At 44.1% G+C, this 9,614-nt stretch overlaps 1 protein-coding gene across 1 annotated transcript in view; it reads left to right on the top strand.

Moving 5' to 3' along the window:
- The first annotated feature begins 5,221 nt into the window (after positions 1–5,221).
- LOC115178885 (myosin-11) overlaps positions 5,222–9,614 on the top strand; it is a 41,013-nt gene continuing 36,620 nt past the window's right edge. The window contains exon 1 of the mRNA XM_029740280.1: positions 5,222–5,351. The gene's annotated coding sequence lies outside the window, so the exon portion shown is untranslated. The remainder of the gene's footprint in view (positions 5,352–9,614) is intronic.

The following is a 9,614-nucleotide window of genomic DNA, read 5'->3' as shown; positions in this document are numbered from 1 at the left end:
CTACTTGACAGTCAAACGGTCTTGGGAGCCATTCAAAGAGTCGGTTATGGGTACAAAACCTTCTTTGCAAACAGAGTGGGTGAAATCCAGAAGGCTGGACAAGTGCAAGACTGGTGGTGGATCCGTGGGGATCTAAACATAGCTGACATCATAACAAGAGGGGGTGCTCCTGAAGATTTGAAGGAGAATTCCACATGGCAAGAGCGACCAGAGTTCCTAAAGTGGCCAGTGGAGGAGTGGCCTATAAAATCAGCTGGAGAGGTTGCAGCTCATGCCAGGGAGAGTGTAAACAAGCTCCAGAGGAAGGCATTTTCAGGTGCATTGACAAGAGCTGAAGCGAGGAGTAGTCAGCAGAAAGAAGACCTACAAGGCACTCAGGAGAGTCCAAAGAGTGAAACTCAAGAGGGAATACCTGTGGTGAACCCAACTCTTCTTAGAAGGAAGCCCACTGGTTGGGTTAAAGATCTTGTGGAAGTAAGAAGATTCAGTAGCCTGTCCAAACTGGTGAGAGTCGTTGCCTGGGTTTGTCTAGCAGCCAAGCAGTGGCTGAAGAGGAAGGGCCGGGCCCCTAAACAGGCAAAGAGGGAGGTAAGATCACCCAAGCAAGCTGTGCCGACTGTCAAAGAACATGAAGATGCACTCAAAGACCTTTTTCTCGCAGCTCAAGAAGGTACAGATTTTTCAGACACAACTCTAAGCAGACTGACAGTGTACAAAGATGTGAAGTCTGGGCTGCTAGTTTGTGGAGGCAGAATTCAGACATTCAACAAAGATAAGACAGCAGTGCCAGTTTTACCCTTTGAAGCATGGGTGTCTACACTGCTGGCACAAGAATCCCACAAAGCAAACCACGAGGGAGTGGCGGGAACCCTTCTCCGGATGAGGAAGAAAGCCTGGGTAATAAAAGGCCGTAGACTTGCCAAGAAAATGGTTGACAGCTGTGTGGTCTGCAGGAAAAACAAGGCAAAACAGTGTCAACAAATCATGGCTGACTTGCCTCTAGAACGAACAGGCCCAGCTGCACCTTTTGAATTCACCACCATGGACCTGTTCGGCCCTTATGAAGTGAAAGATGAGGTCAAGAAGAGAACTAGACTCAAAGTATGGGGAATAGTCTTCTGCTGCATGGCTTCCCGAGCCATACACACTGAAGTGGTGAGTGACATATCAAAGGTTCACTTCACTGAGAGGACACCCCAGGAAACTCTGGTCAGACCCTGGCACAAACTTTGTGGGAGCCAAACCCGCACTTCAAAAATTCTTTAACCAACAAAATAAGTCTGAACTTGAAGACACAGCTGCCAAGCATGGTACAGAATGGTCATGGAAGATCCACCCTGCAGACTCTCCCCATAGGAATGGTGCCGCAGAGGCAGCTGTCAAAGTAGTGAAGCGGGCGTTGAGCAACCTTGGTGGAGATGGTGGTTTTACGTGGGGAGAATTCCAAACTTTTCTCTTCATGGCAGCCAACCTTGCTAATGAGAGACCCATCGATGCAAGAACTCAAAGCAGAGAAGACTGTGTAGAGTACATCACCCCGAATTCTCTGCTTTTAGGACGTACCAATCCAAAGGGAGACCCTGGAGATTTCCAGTTTGATGGCTACCCTTACAAAAGACTTAAACATATTCAAGCAGAGGTAAGCCATTTCTGGAAGAAGTGGAGACAATTTGGCTGGACCTAATCTGTTCATAAGGAACAAATGGCACACCAAAAAGCGAAATGTTGCTGTTGGAGATGTGGTCTGGTTGGCTGACCAAAAAGCGCTAAGAGGACAGTACAAGCTGGCTAGAGTGGTCGGTGTCAATGCTGACAGCAAAGGCATCGTTAGAGATGTGCTTGTGAAGACTTTTCCCAGCTATCCTGTTCACATCACAAAGTCAAATAGCAAAAAAGGGCCCACAAGAGCAAACGGTGAAAGAACAGAGGCTTCAAACCAAAATCCCAGGCACAATTCTTCATAGAGATGTCAGACGCCTTGTCATTCTACTACCCATTGAAGAACAAACAGAGGTGTGAAGGGCTTGTGACCTCTCTGGATTTGGAAAAAAACAGGAGCTCAAGTGGGAGGTGTTGAGCTGAATATCAGGAGTGAGTCAAAGAACTACACTTCCCAGAGTGCACCAGCAGCAGCAAACCGGCTGCTTGTCTCCTGATCAATCATTTTCACTGATTTGGAGCACCTGTGAAGGCATGGAGGGCGTCAGTCATTCAGAAGAACAAACTTCAGAGGGAAAACTCCAAGTTCACTCACAGGTTCAGTCCAAAGACGCCAATGGTAAAAGTCTTAAATGGTTAATTCATCTTAGTTATTTAGAATGCTATTTAAATGTTTAAACTAATTTAAGTTCATTAAAATGTTTAATTAAGATGGTAACTTTTTGTTCTGTCTTTAAAGGTTTACAACCTAATTTACAACCTAATTTACTGGCTAATTTACTGGCTAAATTACTGGCTAATTTACTGGCTAATTTACTGGCTAAATTACTGGACAGACCAATCAACTGAAGGCAAACTAAAAATAAAAAAGATTGAGTCGGAAAATTGAGTTGTCCCTGTGTCCTTTGGATGGTGAACAAGAGGAGGACTTGACAAAGTGTATGTATGGTAGATGACTTATAGAACTCCGAAAATATGTATTTGTCTTGGATAGTTTTCAGATCCCATAGAGATCGTGCTGTATAAGGAGAATTTGGTTATGGACTAATACTCGTGTCAATAAATCATTACATTTTTATGCCGTTTTTGGAGGTGAGGGACAAAGCCAGCGAGATTGATTGGCACTTACAATATGCACCAATTACTGTACTTGTGCATGGCAAAACCCTTCATCTCTCTTTCCATTCTTATAATCAACAACATGATCATCAACAACAACAATACCCTTGTCTGGAATGGTGTCCATTTACCTCTTCTACTGTAAGTAACCTTCTTCCAGTCAGAAATGTTGACACCCACCCTCATCACCACCTCCTCCGCATACCCCCAGTCAGACACTTTCTGTCAGAGATGAGTTGAGGCTGAATGAGGCAGGCATCTTGGAGAACCAGAGGAGGGGACTATGTCTTGGCTCGAACCTATCAGAAGGGCTTCTTTCTCGGCTACAGGCTGTGCCTGGATTGCTGCCTCGTCCACCTCCTCCGTCCTTCATCTCTCCCCCCGCCCCTCCCACTTTTCATGGGTCATACATCATGTCTACTGCCTGAGATACAGTCTGTTACACTGTCATTCAAGGGCAATGAATAAACCAAGAAACAAACAAAGCGCAGTGAGAGGAGAGGTGGAGGGATGAGCAGGGCTCAGGGAGCGGAAAGTCTATACAGACTAAATAACTCCTAACTGTGGTGTGTGCTGGAGAAATGGCACTTTGAAAATAGTCAGCGCAAGTACATCATGAAATATAACTTCACGGAATCAACACCCTAGGAATAAGATGACATTTCACAAAAGTGAACTATCCCTTTAAACACACAAATTGTATGCTAATCTGTCGAGGTGATGTCATTAACATATGAATGTATATTGATAATAACCAATACTGATCACCAAAACTCTCATAACAAAGACTGATATATTATCTAATGATTTATGTTATGATAAAAAGCACTGAGATGTCATCAGAGGGAGATGCTACAAGTAAATAGTGCAGAGTTATCCCCATAGAAGCACCCCTACTTGTTTGAACAATACCATTGCTGCTGGACCATATTTAGTCACTGGGGCCCAGGCCACCTGCACTAGACTTTTAAGCAGCCCAGATTCCATCCAGACCCGACAGTCCTTATATGGCACAGTGCGTTGCGTCTCTGCATTTCTCTTTCTCTCTCTCTCTCTCTCCTTCCTTACTACACACCATCCTCCCTGATCTTGATGTTGACCAGAGACCCAGCCAGCAGGTTTCCAACCCCTAGTCATCCCCCTCCATCTTGGTCCTTTGAACTGTCATCGTCATTTTGCACACATACCAATGGCGATGTGCTGTTTGGCACCGGAGAGAAGCCCAGTCATAGCATCACAAAGCAAGGTGATTTATTGAGCCAATCAGGAGGTGTCCTTATATAGGACGTTCCATTGGACTAGAGATAGAGGAGCTGGAAAGAGGGAGAAGAGGAATGCGATGTGTGTAACAATATGGGGACACACAAACACGTGGTACGCATCCCCTTCCTCCCCCATCCTCCCCCTTCCTCCCTCGTCCTCCAGTAGTGTGTATCAAGGGGAATCTCTCTCCCCCCCCTCTAAAGTCCATCAAAATTGATTTTCTCCTCTGGTAACAGCTGGGCTGCCTTGTTGGGAGTGGGACTGGACCCTTGTATATACAATAGTACTGTATGTCAATGGGACTGGACCGCAGAACCTCTGGGACAAAGTGCCATCTAACATCATCAGAAGTGTCATGGACATCAGCCAATGGAGATGAATTGCCCATATTATTTATTTTGACAGGCCTAAGTACCATCAATTGAACAGACAGACTGTAGAGACACAGACTGTATATATATCCATGGGATATACTGAGATTCCCATGATTTAGAGTTCAAAATAGAGAAAAAGGGAGCTAAGTTTGAGTTAAATTGATGTCATTTCCGAAGGTTCTGCGTGATATGATGTGTGCCGAGGGCTCTTGGTGTTGATGGAAGTGTGCCATTTGGAAAGAGACAGTGACAGTGTCAATCCTAAACATCATCCTTAAAAACGGACAAATGACACTGATAACCACTGCTTACTATAGATGTTGTTGCATCCTTGAGCTCCTCGGGCCATATTCCCACAGTGGGTCCATAGGAGGGTCATATAGTCCTTGGATGACTCATCACCCACATATTCAACAGTTTCTATGAAGGTTTAATATTAAATTATTACCATTAATTTAATTGCACATACAAGTAGGCTATACATATCTACTGTACACACACCCCATAACGTTTGCCATTATGCTCACTGAAAGAAAATGAATATGAAGAGATACTAAACTGTACTATGCATACCAGATTACTATAAAGTGTGTCCGCGTCAAATTAAAATGCGCAGCCAAATTGCAATTCGTTCTGCTTTTCAGCGTCAAGCACGCTGTGTACACTACAGTACCACGGAGTTTTCAAACAGTACCGTCTTGGACAGTACTTTCGCGCTCTGCGGTAGAATTTGGTGCTTTTCAGCTGTTAGATCATAAAGAGGAGGGTCTGCGCGTGCGACTCCACCCTCCGGGTTTAAATGGTAAAGCGAGGTATTATACCAGGGTAATTTGGACTGTTCGTCTTTGGAGTAGGCTACCCTGTCAACCGCAGGACGCTCCAAACCATAACTTTCCGAATCCAAATCCCCCCTGCTGATTCGAATTCATCAAATTTGTAAGTCATTTATTTTTATGCAAGGCCATTGTTTTACTTTGATACAAGTTGGAGAGAGTGAGAGTGCACTTGTTGTTTTGCGCGCACTTTAATTACGCACGCGTAGCGACATTGATTGTGGCTCTTGAAACTTACATTTTTGTTCATCATATGTAGCCTATATTGTAATTCCTTCATGTGTTTAGGTTTTACACACTGCATGTATTACTGAGCAAAATGGCCAGAAAATAGATATCAGATATCAATTGTCACTGTTGATCTCTGTTACAATTGCATGCTTTTGACAGCTGTTTTTGCATGACTCTAATGTAAATGCAGAACAAGCCAAATCACCCCAGAAGAAATGACTATCAGTGGTAGCCTATACAATGTAACTGCTGTGCTGACATCTGTCTGACGCAGTCATGTGATGATGTGGTTCAAGGGTGTGTGACCTCTGCATGTTGGCCATCTTTATCAGCGAATTCTTCCCTTTATCAGTGCTGCACAACATTGCCTAACAATGCCTTTCTTTACCATGTTTTCTATACCCTAACCAGTAATGCTATACAGTAGCCATGTTATTTATACTGTAACAGCTTGACTGAATTATTTACACCAGTACTGCCATGCCATAGGGTATAGGAAGTAAGGGGAAGTCGACTTTGTATATCTGAAAAAAGAAGAAACAGGCTGAACGCTAACCAGGGTGTTTCCTGTTGTCCTAATATGGTAGTTTAAAGCTGTCTGCTGAACTTTGTGGTGTGGTGGCTTAGGGTAGACTTGTCACTTGTGAGACTCGTATCCTCTCCAGTTTGCAGTAAAACAAACCAGCATCAAACTGGAAAATGTCTGTGAGTGAGCAGAAAGACATTGGAGTCGTCATCATAGTAGATGAGGTTGACCTGATGTTGAAACATAACCTAGTAGTTTGCTGACAGGAAAAGTGATTATCATATGATTATGCTGCATGGGAGTTTGAGTAAAGCAAGCATGTGGTTTTCTATCTCAGTCTGAGGACTTTGTTACCTCTCAGCTATCTTGTCTCTGGTTGACTTTGGAGATTCATTTTGACGGTCTTTGTCGATCCACCACAGAGAGCCTGCAGCATCATCTAAATTGTGTTTTCAATCGACTTTCATCCAAGTTTTTTGGTGAACTAAAGCACTGCTCTAAGGCACAAGTGAAAACAACATGGTCTATCAGGAGAAGATAAAGGCAGATACTTTTAGAGGTGGAGAACGGCGAAACTGCCCAATAAGAAGAGAGATGTTTGGAGCAGGCAACACGTGAGACACAATAGCAGTAGAACCCAAGACTGAAATGCATCGTACTCTGACTATCTCTGGGCAGGTAGTTACAACGTTAACCTTAATTACTTCTAAATGGCCTAACACAATTGTGAGTTCATAGGCTTCATTCTTCTTCAATGTTACAGGACCAGGCTTTTACATTTTTATTTGGATGTACTGGATTGGGGTGTTTATTCATCATCACATACCTCAGCATGCAAATCTATTTGAATCCGGTATCATTACACCTGGTTTTCGCCCACTAGGATAACTGTGTCTGCATTTACATGTGGGCCTATTGCAGTTCATCAGGACTCAGAGTGCAGCAAATCAGTTGCCTGGCTAACCAAACTCCTTGCTCTGGCCAAACGCTACGTTTGTTCTCCACAATGAGTCTGGATCTGAGTAATTCCCTGACAATTTCTAGAACGCAAACACATTAACTGTTCTGATTGGGCCCAGAAACCCGACTGCTTTTAGACATTTTTTTATTGACTTTGATACTCTGATTAGTTAGAAATGATCCTATTGCTGATGACTTTGTTTTGTCCAACACTCCTCATTTTGACATCACCACAAACGACTTCAATGATGGCAGTCTCAGACTGAAGTATGTAGCGAACATAGAGCAGAGTTTGAGTCATCAGGCAAGAAAATCAGGGCCTTAGTGTTAGTTGATGCAGTATACCAGCCGATATACCAGAGGAGGGAATGTGTTAGATACTGTGATAGTTTGGGAGAATTACCTTTATTAGGCCTAACTCTTATCCTGGCATAGCTGAGTGCAATCCACTTGAGTCGTCAAGGCTTGATGATAAAGTGTTTAGTAACAGTACAGTAACTATTAGACAATTTGTTTTTGCAATGAAGCCAGGAATCAGGGAAGGGATGGAACGATGAGGGAGAGAGTAAAGCCTTTCACAGGCCAGGGGTCACCATTCAGCCCCTACAAATAGAAAGGTCAAGTGGTCTCCTGGGCAACCAGCCCATTCATAAACAAATAATTTAAACAATGGTTTATTTGGAACTTAGCGGGTCACTGGATGTGCGTGTAAGACCACAGGAGGTTCCACTCTTTAATTAAAATGGTTCCTACTCAATCTCTATCATACTATTCTGTGATGAGTTGGACATTTGGCCCAGTCTGGTTAAAGATCAGCAGTATCAAGGACTCAATCACTCCTTCAGGTATTTGCTGTACATCACTGTAGTGTACTAGATACCAGGGTTAGATACGACAATCAATGAGTTCTTATCTGATGATACATGAAGTGATTCCTTATCTTCTGGCTTTGCTTCCTGGAAAGACCAACTTTGCTACTGAGAATTTCACCATCATTTTACTGTACCCTCCCCTTCCTCCTCCTTCTCCTCTCCTCCCGCTCCTCTCTTCTCTACCCTCTTTTCCTCTGCCCCTCATTCTCCTGACAGTATTGACAAACAGAATCTTCTGAGACTCCTCTCCTCCACCTCATCCTCCCTCCTCATTTTCTCTCCCTATCATGCTCTTCAAGTACGGTCTTATAGTCTCTACCCAGGCTGGACTGCTTCCTATCAGCAAACTGCCCCCCTGTCAACCCCCTACTCAGACAGCTGTCGTCAGTGTATGCTGGCTGAGAACAAAGGTGAACACGCATTGACACAACAAGATGAAGAGCGAGACAGAGAGAGGGGAGGAGAGCAGGGGGCGAGGAACCACTGACCATGCGTTGACACGACAAGAAGGGAAGGAAGGTGCGGAAATGTTAAGGATTAGGGATAAGAGTGAAAGATGGATATAGAATTAGTAGAGAGAGGTCTAAATTGTTTGAGAGGTGCAGAAAAGTTCAAGGGAGGGATGACACTTGTCTTGCTGCATCTACAGTAACAGCACTGGAGGGGAGTGTCAGGAAAAGTCCACTTATCCTCAGTCAGTAAAGGAAATAGTTCATACTGAATCAGCTGTAATGTCTCCTCTTCATACACAACCTTGGACTACTGTGTTAGAGCTGCATGGTGTTGTGTACTAGTACGGCCCCAGTTTATTCTGTGCTGTGCTCTACAACCATTGCAAATAAGGAACAGGATAGAGGACAATGTCCTTTTTCCTAAAAATGGTGTTTCACTTTGGCTAAGTGGATATTTATGCTTTTGTGGGTAGTTTGGCTCTGGCTGGTCCCAGGGGACGCAGTGACAATCTTTCCCAGGAGGACTTGTGACTTGTTTGCATAGTTCCCATTTTCAGTCCTAGAAAAGGCATGCCAGTCTGTAACTGTGACTGGGCTGGATAGGAATGATGGGTGCAGGGACTCCATGATGTAGTGCAATGGATTATAGTCTGAATCTTATCGAGCAAGAGTAGTTTGATTTAGCAGCACAAAGGTCAACATTTATCATTAATTATGTGTTATGTCTGCATAGTCTGATTGGACTTTAAAAGATCATGTGTGTCAGAATCATTTAGACACTAGTACTATAAACTGGATCCATTGCAGTGGAGGCTGCTTCCATTGATTTCATTCCAGCCGTTATTATGAGCCGTCCTCCCCTCAGCAGCCTCCACTGACCCGTTGGTGTTTCTATTAGGGTGTTAAACAAGTTATTACCAAGATTCCAGTAATGCATTCATAACAGCACTGAATGATAAAATGCTAGCACTGAGTTTGCCATAGAACTGTGCACCTGCCGTGGCTCCATTTCCTACAGGTATGACTCAGAGCCCAGCAGCTAGCTAGCTATCATCGCTCCCACCACCACACTACACTGTACAGCCACAGAGAAGAACAGCACAGCGGCAGGACCATGTGAAGCATGAACATGAAAACCCCCCCAAACGAGCTCTCCCTCTCCGTCCGTGTTATCATTTTGGAGTAAACTCCATATTGTGTGGACCAGCTGTAGACATACTCTTCCCTATAAGGGCTTTGTTTGGGAGTTGAACTTGCCTGGCTGTTTAGGTCCATCGAAAGGCCTGCTCCAGAGAAGCAGGCCATATATGGGCATCACAGCACGG

This window comes from Salmo trutta, chromosome 38, assembly GCF_901001165.1.
Source record: "Salmo trutta chromosome 38, fSalTru1.1, whole genome shotgun sequence".
Classification (NCBI taxonomy): Eukaryota; Metazoa; Chordata; class Actinopteri; order Salmoniformes; family Salmonidae; genus Salmo; species Salmo trutta.
The sequence above is the reverse complement of the archived record's forward strand: the minus strand, read 5'-3'. Positions and strand labels throughout refer to the sequence as shown.